Raw genomic sequence first — 9439 nt, 5'->3', positions numbered from 1 at the left:
TGGTATAAAAATGCATTAGAATAGAATTTTTAAATAGGTGAGATTATAAGTTTTGATGGCATAAAGTTTATTTTATAAGAAAATATATTACAACTAACGTAAGATGTAATGTTTGAACTTATTTTGTTTCAACTTATTTGGGATATAGAGAGTATTTCATTTTCTTTGATTCATTGATAACATTTTTAAATTGCAATTTAATTTTATAACTTTGTTCTTAAATGATATTTTCATTTATCATTTTTAGTAGTGTTATTTGTTGTTCTTACAATGAGTTTTTTTTATTTTCGTTCAATAATATTGATCATATTAAACCTTATTTTTAAATATGTTGGACTAAATTTTACACGAAACTTTTGATGATTAAAAAATTTTAAAATAACTTTTTTCAAAGTAATTCTCACAATGAACTTCTTCTTGTCTAAGCATAAAATTAAGGTGAAATTTGGTCTTTTGTTCTATTGCTTTTGTAAAATTGGTCTTCTAAAGTCAATAAAAGTGAATACGTATTTGTTTGCTATTATTAACAACAAACGAAGAGTTGATTAAATAAAGTCAACTTCTCATTGTTTGCTATAAGTAATTGTGAACAAGGGTCATTGAGGGTTTTCCTAAATCTTTTTGCTCAAATTATGCAAGGCACGAAATAACAATGTAGTCTTAATTGCTCATCTTCATTTTATATAAGGTACTAATTGATTATGTACTTTATTTCTTGGTTTTTGTTGGTTTTTTAAACTTAATTTATACTTTTATGATTTATGATTTTATTTTACTTTAGAGTTTATTATGTTTCTTTTATTAAGGAAAATTCCATGTGGCATTTTAAATTTTTCGGCTTTTTCACGTGGTAGACAAACTTTTTTTTAATCCACATAGTGAATTTAACCTTGACCTTCCAGTCGAAATAAATATTTATCAAAAATTTAACATTTTCTCTACCATATGATGAGAAGAAATTAGAGGCTATGTGGGAGCATTTAATGCCTACTTCTATTCCTTCTAGAAGAGATATTTTTAGGCAATTAACATGTAAACACATTAGAAACGCAAAAAGCTTGGAATATGACTTCTTCTATTCCTTCTTCTACGCCTATGCCATTTACAACCCAATAAAATCATGTATCTATGTGCCATCGTTATCTTGATACTCCTATTGAACCCCTTCAAATCAAACTTATATGTGATGTAGGAGTTAACTTAGGCGTTGTGCAACGAATGATGGTGGTAATTGGAACTCCGATAATGATAGTGTTGATGTTAGAAAAGTTCCTTCTTAAGTTGATGTGCATATAATGAAGATGTCTTAGCCAAAGACATTACTCAAGGCAATATTCATTTAAAAGTTGCTCCTACACCTATGCCCAAGTTCCCTACTAAATAAACATATATAGCTTAAGTCTTGGGAGGTCACGGACACGTGATACAAACTTCACTGAAGAAGGAAAGATTAAAAAGGATTAGGTTTTTGATAACAAGGAGTCTTTGTTAGACGTTTTTAGAAATGTGGAGTACATAACTAAGACTTCAAATCAAACTGTGTTAGCATTAGAGTGTAAAAGGGGGTGTAATTAGGAACTTATGTTTAGGAATAATTTATATTTGTCTGCATGAAATATATTCATATACAAAGGGAAGCATGGGCTGTGTGCATCAGCTAGTGATAATGTGTCATCTGGACTCATTCGTTTGACATCTTCTTTGATTAATAATGTGAAGAAATCGTGTTGCACATGACCCAACAATCAAATTGTCTATGGAGCGACATATATGAAAGACCAAATAAGTTATATATTTTCATTCTTAAATGTAGGTTACTCTTTTGTTTGTTTAGAATTAAAATTGATAACGATGTTGATTTTGTATGTACTCATGTAGAAATGACATCATTTTGTATCATATTAAACATATGCACATATTTTGTTGTATATATATGTTTTTGAGTAGTTTAGTATAGTCTCAATCCTTTGACTTATGAATGCTCGAACATTTGGCAATGAATCATCCCGCCAAGAACATATGTTGGATAACTTGTAATTGCTTACATTGATGTTAATCAAACAAAAACGATTCATAAATTAGGGAAAATGATACCGAAAATTCAATACAATTTCATTAATAATGATTACAAATACATAGTTTAATCATGAAATAAAACCATTATAACCTAAGATTTCTTCTTAAACTTTTTCAATATTCTCTTAGTCTCTTCACTCCTACGTGCCTTATCAACTGCTTCTCTTCTCAAGTTATGTATCTTGTTTTTAAGCTCTTCATTCTCTTTATCGAGCTTGATAATGATGTCTTTTTGCCAATAGGTGCCCGCTGGATCAACCCACTTACAGTAAGTACATCTCAATCCTTCATCATGAAAAAGTGGACAAACAATTATTTTTCAAATTTATCAACAATTATTTTTCAAATTTATAACAGTTAGTTTCACCAAAAATCACAAGAAAAAGTCAAAAAAGTCAAGCCTTTGTTCGCAGTAAGTGACAATGAACAAAAAATACCTGGTCAAACAAAGTGAAACCATTGTTCGCCGTTACTAACAGAGAACAAAGGTTTGACCCTGTTTGACCAAGGTTTTCTTTGTTCGCCGTTAGTAAAAGCGAATAAAAGGCTTGAATTTTTTTTACCACAGAGCTTTGTTCGCTGTTATTAACTGCGAACAAATTCAAACCTCAACTCTAGAATAAGAGGCATTTAATTTTAGAAATAAGTCGTACTAAGCTTATCAATTAATTTTTTTTGATTAAAAGGCTTATCTATTTCAAATTTTCGCTCATTTAAGTATGCTTCTTTTGCAATTTTTAACCTTTGCTTTCTCACTTACTTGAACAAGCTCATCACTTGCTCATACTATCATCTTTGTTCCAAGTGATTTCTTACTTATCAATCTAGTCCCTATTTTCTAATATAAAACCGTTTTAACTCATTCTTAAGTCTTAATAATTCTAAACAATATTAGAATATAAATCATTGTTTTATTTTTAAAGAAAGATGTTTATCCTCTTCAAACTAAGTATGTCCATCATTATTTATTTAAAATCTTATCTTTGGCACATAATATTTCATGTGTAGCTGGAATAAATTAAAATACCATCGACTTGTCGAATTGTCATCAAGCAATTTTCATGGTTATATAACGAATTATGATGAGCCGCCAAAATAAATTATTAATTTTCTTAATTATTTATATAATTAACTAAAGTTTTAAATTTATTTGACGTAAACATTTTCAACTACCATTTTGTAGTTATTTGTCTTAAATAATCCTTGAATATTTTTTAAAGTGCTTTTTAATTATGATTTGAAAATAGTCAGATGGTAAGTTGGTAACTTCGTCATCGTTACTCACATTTTGTGTAAAGTCGATTAAAAACTGCATTTGTCAAAATATATTTATATTTATATAATTATAAAATTCCAAATTAGTCCTCTGATTTTTTCATTTATGCAAAATAAGAAATGAATTTAGGCAATATTAAATTCCTTTTCATATTGTTGAACTACATTTAATTATATTAAATAGAATTTATATTTACAAATTTTATGTATTACCTTTTCTTTCAAGCACTACCAAATTCTTCTTGTTTGTTCAAATTCACAAAATTTAGGTTTTTTTTTTTTTTTTTTTTTTGCTATATTTTCTAATTTAGGCTGTCTTAATAATTTAGCTAGATTTTTGTTTATGAAAATGCCATGTATTATTTTTTCATTGACATGTTTTTTTTTTCTTTCTTTTTAATATAATCCACACAATTTTAATTTTTTTGTCTTATTGAGTTATCACAAGTTTTGCCTCACATGTTACACTGAGGAGGTTTTCGATGTAGCGATTAAGGTAGCTTTTTGATGGTTTATTTTGAGTTAAATCCACTACAAAAAAGTCACTGAACCGACTAAAACTCTTCGATCACTCATAATTAGTCGGGGGATATCAATAATTTTTCGAACCAACCCCTAGTTGGAATTTTCAACGAACATCCGATCAAATTAGTTACATCCCTAGTACAATTTTTCATGGATGATAGTCTTAAGTTTAATTTTCAAATAGCTCTTTTTATTCTTTAGTCTATCCTATAATAAAAAAAATTAATTTACTTTTAAAAATCTCTCTTTTGGACGATTCTCTTCTTAAATCCTTACATTTTGGTCATTTTTGAAAAATAAAACATTTGACCACGGTTTTTTCAAAGGACTTCCCCGTCTCCTTTACCTGCTAGAGCCGATTTTTAATTAAAAAAAATGTATATGCCTCGTGTCTTTTAATAATTCGTTATGTTATTTTAATAAAAAAATTTAAAAAAAAAATAATATCGTCGTAACAACTCTCAGTGAGACGATGGTCTGTCTTCAGGTTTGTAAGTCGACCAATAATAGACATCTTCGTGTGATTTTTACAACCTTCATACAAAGGACTATTTACAGAATTTAACATTTAAAAAAACTGTTGACACTGTGGGTTTGGATTTTCGTCAACGTGTACCGGTGGTTCATTATCTACTGACTCTACATTATACTGTGAGGGAAAAAAGTGATGGTAATTGTCTGGAAACACACTAGCTACTGCATCATGCACCATCTGTGAGTATGGATTTGGATTGTTTGACGATTGCTCTCCGACTTCTGCAACAACATCAGATGTTGTTCCTATCTCTGTGTTCTGATGATATTCCCACTCATGGTAATTTTCAACAAACCCCCTTCTCATTAGATGTTCCCTTATTTCATCTGCTTCCTTAAAACAACAATTTTTACACTTTTTACAAGGACATCTAATCTCAGAACTCATGCTTTGTGAACGAGCAAAATCTAAAAACTCTTCCAACCCTCTCATAAATCTTAAACTAAACTTTTCATTTTTTTCTTCGGTTGTACATCCAACTTCTTTCTTGCCTAGAACTCATTTTTAACACCTAAATATAATATAATAACATAATTATTCAACTTATCAATAAAGTAAGTTAATAACAATAACAATATATGACAATAATAACATAATTATTCTAATAAAAACTACTAAAGCAAACTAATGTCAATAAAAATAAAATATAAAAATAATAAAAAATATAAAAACTCAAGAAAATAACAATAGAAATTAAATAATAAAATTAAATCAAGTAAATATAAAACTCAAGTAAATAACAAAGAAAATAAAATATGTACTAATTAAATAATAAAAATAAATCAAATTAATGACAATAGAAACTAAATATAAATAATAAAAATAAATAAAACTAACTCATATAAAAAAAAAGAAAAAAACTCACTAACCTCTTCAAATTCTTTAGCTTCCAAAATATACTACGATGCACAACAATAAGTAGGTTCTTTATAGAATAAAATGGCGACAAGACAGCGATTATAAACCCATCGCCACTTTTGAATTCAAATTCAAAAACATGGCGACCAAAGGGCTACCAAACAATCTGTCGCCTACTATTTGAAAAATGAAACGTAAAGTAAAAACAAATCTGGCGACGCATTCGCGACAAACTGATCCCGTCGCAAAATTTAAAATTAAAAACAAAAAGGAAAAAGGAAATTGGCGACTGAAGGGCGACGACTAAACCCGTCACCAGGAATCAGTGAAAAAAATTAAAAACAAATGTCTTCCTTGGAGACGAAGTGGCGACAGCACAGTTCGTCGTCACACTGTAAAATAAAATAAAAAAAAATTATTGTAGTTGGCGACGCCTGGGCGACGATCAAACCCGTCGCCAATTTGCTTTTTGCTTTTGCGACCCACCTTTCCCTCGCCTTGTCGTCGTCAATTTACTTTTTGCTTTTGCGACCCAACTTTCCCTCGCCATGTCGTCGCCATGGGCGACCAACTCTTCCCCTCGCCATTTTTCCATCGCTAATTCAAGAGTTTTTTGTAGTGTTAAGGAATCTCATGTTTGAGATACCTTTGTTGCCAAAGCCAATTTCTCCGGTGGCAATTCATTCGGATTGCACAACGGCTTTGGGAAGAGCTTATAGTCAAGTGTACAATGGTAAGTCGAGACACATTGCTCTTAGACATAGTCTAGTGCAAGATCTTATCATTCATGGGGTCATAACTCTTGACTATGTGAACACCAAGTTCAATTTGGCTGATTTTTTCACTAAAGCCATGAGTAAGGTTTCAATTGAACAAGCGTCAATTGAGATCGGTTTATGTCAATAAAGTTTAAAGGAAAGGCCCAATTCACACACAAGTAGCATTGTGTCTTGAATTCAATGTGGTAAAGTCCTTTAAAGTCTTTGAAAGCAACAAGGATGAATGACCCATAGTTGCTTTAGACCGTGATGACAAGGTAGTCGCTTAAGTTCTCAAGGTCAAGGGTTGAAGAGCTCTTGGTGGTATCCTATCACGGGGATATGTTTTACGTAGGGAGAATCTACCTATATAAGTTTGAAGTTTTGGCCGCTTCAAGTAGTCAAGATTGGCATATCCGACTATGATAAACTTATGAATAGATATGGACACGGCCTTATATAATGTGTCAAGGTAAATGACAATGTGTTATTGGTTTTGTGTGTATTTAACCTTCAAGTGGTTGGATGGGCTAGTTGATTCAATCCGTAGGGACATCATTCTAGTTCGATCGCTTGTGAAGTGTTTTATAGTAGGCGTTAATTCAATTCGTAGGGACATTAGCGTTTATGCATGAAACGAAATTATATACTTAATGTGTAAAGGAAGGAGGTGGTTTGTTATACTCTAAATGGGAGAGGATTGTTGAACATTTAGAGTACATAAACCTAGATTTGTATATACTACATACTTAATATAGTGGTGGGACTTAAATAAATATATTATAAGTCCAAATTAAATGCCTCAAAGAATTTGATGAATCATTACTTTGATTCATAAGTTTTGTTTGATGAATCATTACTTTGATTCATAAGTTTTGTTTGATGAATCATTACTTTGATTTATAAGCTTTGCTTGGTGAAACATTACTTTGGTTTGTAAGCTTTGCTTGGTGAAACATTACTTTGATTCATAAGCATTGCTTGGTGAAACACTTTTGTTTCAAAATGAGGTATTGTTTGATGCATAGCTCTATAAATAGAGGTTGCATGCCAAGGGACATTACATCCCAATTTCATATGAATTATTATTTCTCTCTTAAGAATACTCTTATTCTTGTTCTTCCTTTCATGAGATAATATTGAGAGAGTAATTAACTCATAATATCATCAAAGTTCATAATTCACTACAACACTTGTATTTACTATTGCAATTTCCTTGTGTTAGAATTTTGTTGTGTAGATTGTATCTCATTGTGAATTTCATTTATCATCCCCAGCACCTTTGTGGGAGAAATATCACAATAGGAAAGTACATGAACGCCTTCTACTCATATCAAGTTTCCGAGTAACTTCTCTGATTGTCGCAACCTTATCTTCATGGTGTCCATTTGGTGATTTACAAAGCAATGAGTTCCATTGCCATCCACACAAGGGAAATACAAATCGGTTTGTTTTATTTGTATTTGCATCATATTTCCTCCAGTAAATTGAGCCATTAGTGTAATTGAAATTATATTAATAATAAGATACTTTATTTGAGGGGAGGCATCCATTGATACCTCATAAACACATTGTTGTTACTTGTTATTGTGTTCTTTGATTATTTCTCTGTTTGTCGCTTATCTTCTACATTGTTTTCTACCATTATTGCAGTTCAAGCTATTCTCTTTCATTTTCTTTAATTTTAACTTGTAAATATTGAAAAAATAAGGAAAGATTCAAAAGTAATTAATTGAACACAAGCAAATGAACAAATTTTGCCTCCAAGCATATGAATGGTGAAAAATAACCCAATTTCCACAATACCCAGTAAAAATAGATCAAATGACAAATATAAAAAATTAAGAACAGAGGAAAAAAGTGAAGAAAATCCTGCTGCAATTGTCCTCTTGTTAATTGAATTAAGATAAAAATTAGGTCTTTTTCAACCACTTTTCACAAAAACAAAACCCTAGGTCTTCTACAATTTTCAACAACTCTTTATTAAGAAATATATAATATATTCGGGGGTTAAATCATTTGTTTAGATTTTGGTTGAGTTGATTTTTTGACATGAGATTAGAAGCCAACGTGATAGGAGGTCACGAGTTCGAAACTCAACCACTCCTCATTTAAATTGGATTAATTAACGTCAGCTATTATGAGAAGGACCAGTTTTGCATCCAAATTTCTAGTCCAAATGGCTTTCATGTGAGGAAATGTGTTAAATTATATAACATATCCTAGGGCCTCAACCATCAAACAAGATAAAAGACTAATAGGAGTAAAGCATTAGATTCATTGTTGGATATAGTGTTTTAAATTTGATGAATTAATACTTTATTTTAGTGGTTATTAAAAAAAAGTGGTCTATTTAGTGGAGTAGTGAGTAAAAATTGTGTTAGTTAATTGTAGTTCTTTTCAATTACAATAAATTTGATTGTAATCATGAATTAATCAAAAATCATAAGATTAACAATGTAGTTACTCCGTTTTGAAAATTTTGCAACGTTCACCTAGTCTAGTGTACTAAATTAATTTTTAACATTTCTTATTATGTATAATAAAAAATTATAGAAATTTGATATTAATAACCTTTACATTGATATGAATCAAATAAAATCTCACATGAATATAGAACTTATAGATTAAAAAACTAACTATTAATTAAGAGTGAAAAGAATAGTATAATATTTTGAATGTTAAAAGAAATTTGCAATAAAGGAAGTAGTAATTTAGTTTTATTTTTAAATTTATATCTTCTCTATTTCACTATAATTTCAATATATATCAAGAGCCAATATGATATGGGGTAAAAGAAAAAAAAACATAGAGTATAATTATTGTGTCAAATAAAAAAGACAAAAAAAAAATAAAAATTCACATGGTTATAGAAAAATTCTCATAGGTTTTTAAGGAAAAGCCAACAAGAATTTGCTTTGAAGAAAAAATTGGCAAATTAGTAAGTGTAAATTTCATTTATGGGAAGATGGTGAGATATGCACCATATACGATAGATAAAAATGTTTCATGAATAGTGGACAACTTAGCTATCAGATATCATGAGGTTTGTAGAAATCAGACAATAATGGCTTGATTTCTTATTCACAATGCAAAAACATATATTACATACAACTTGATTCCCTAGAATTAAGAATAATCTTCCTAAATAAGAAAATCACTGCCAATTACACCCAATTACCTAATTATAGGATATACACCGAAGATTATATTCTAGTCAAAAATATTTCCTAAATATACTTTCCCAATCAACAATATTCCCAAAAGATATTTCAACAATATTCCCGTAATAAGGTTTTACTTAATTGTAGTTATTTCAATTTGTATAAATTAGATTGTATTATAAATTATTTGGAAATCATAAGATTTACAATGTAGTGATTTAGTTTTATTTATAGTTTTTTCTATTATT

The sequence above is a fragment of the Amaranthus tricolor genome, chromosome 11 (assembly GCF_026212465.1).
Source record: "Amaranthus tricolor cultivar Red isolate AtriRed21 chromosome 11, ASM2621246v1, whole genome shotgun sequence".
Lineage (NCBI taxonomy): Eukaryota > Viridiplantae > Streptophyta > Magnoliopsida > Caryophyllales > Amaranthaceae > Amaranthus > Amaranthus tricolor.
This window is presented reverse-complemented; position numbering follows the sequence as displayed.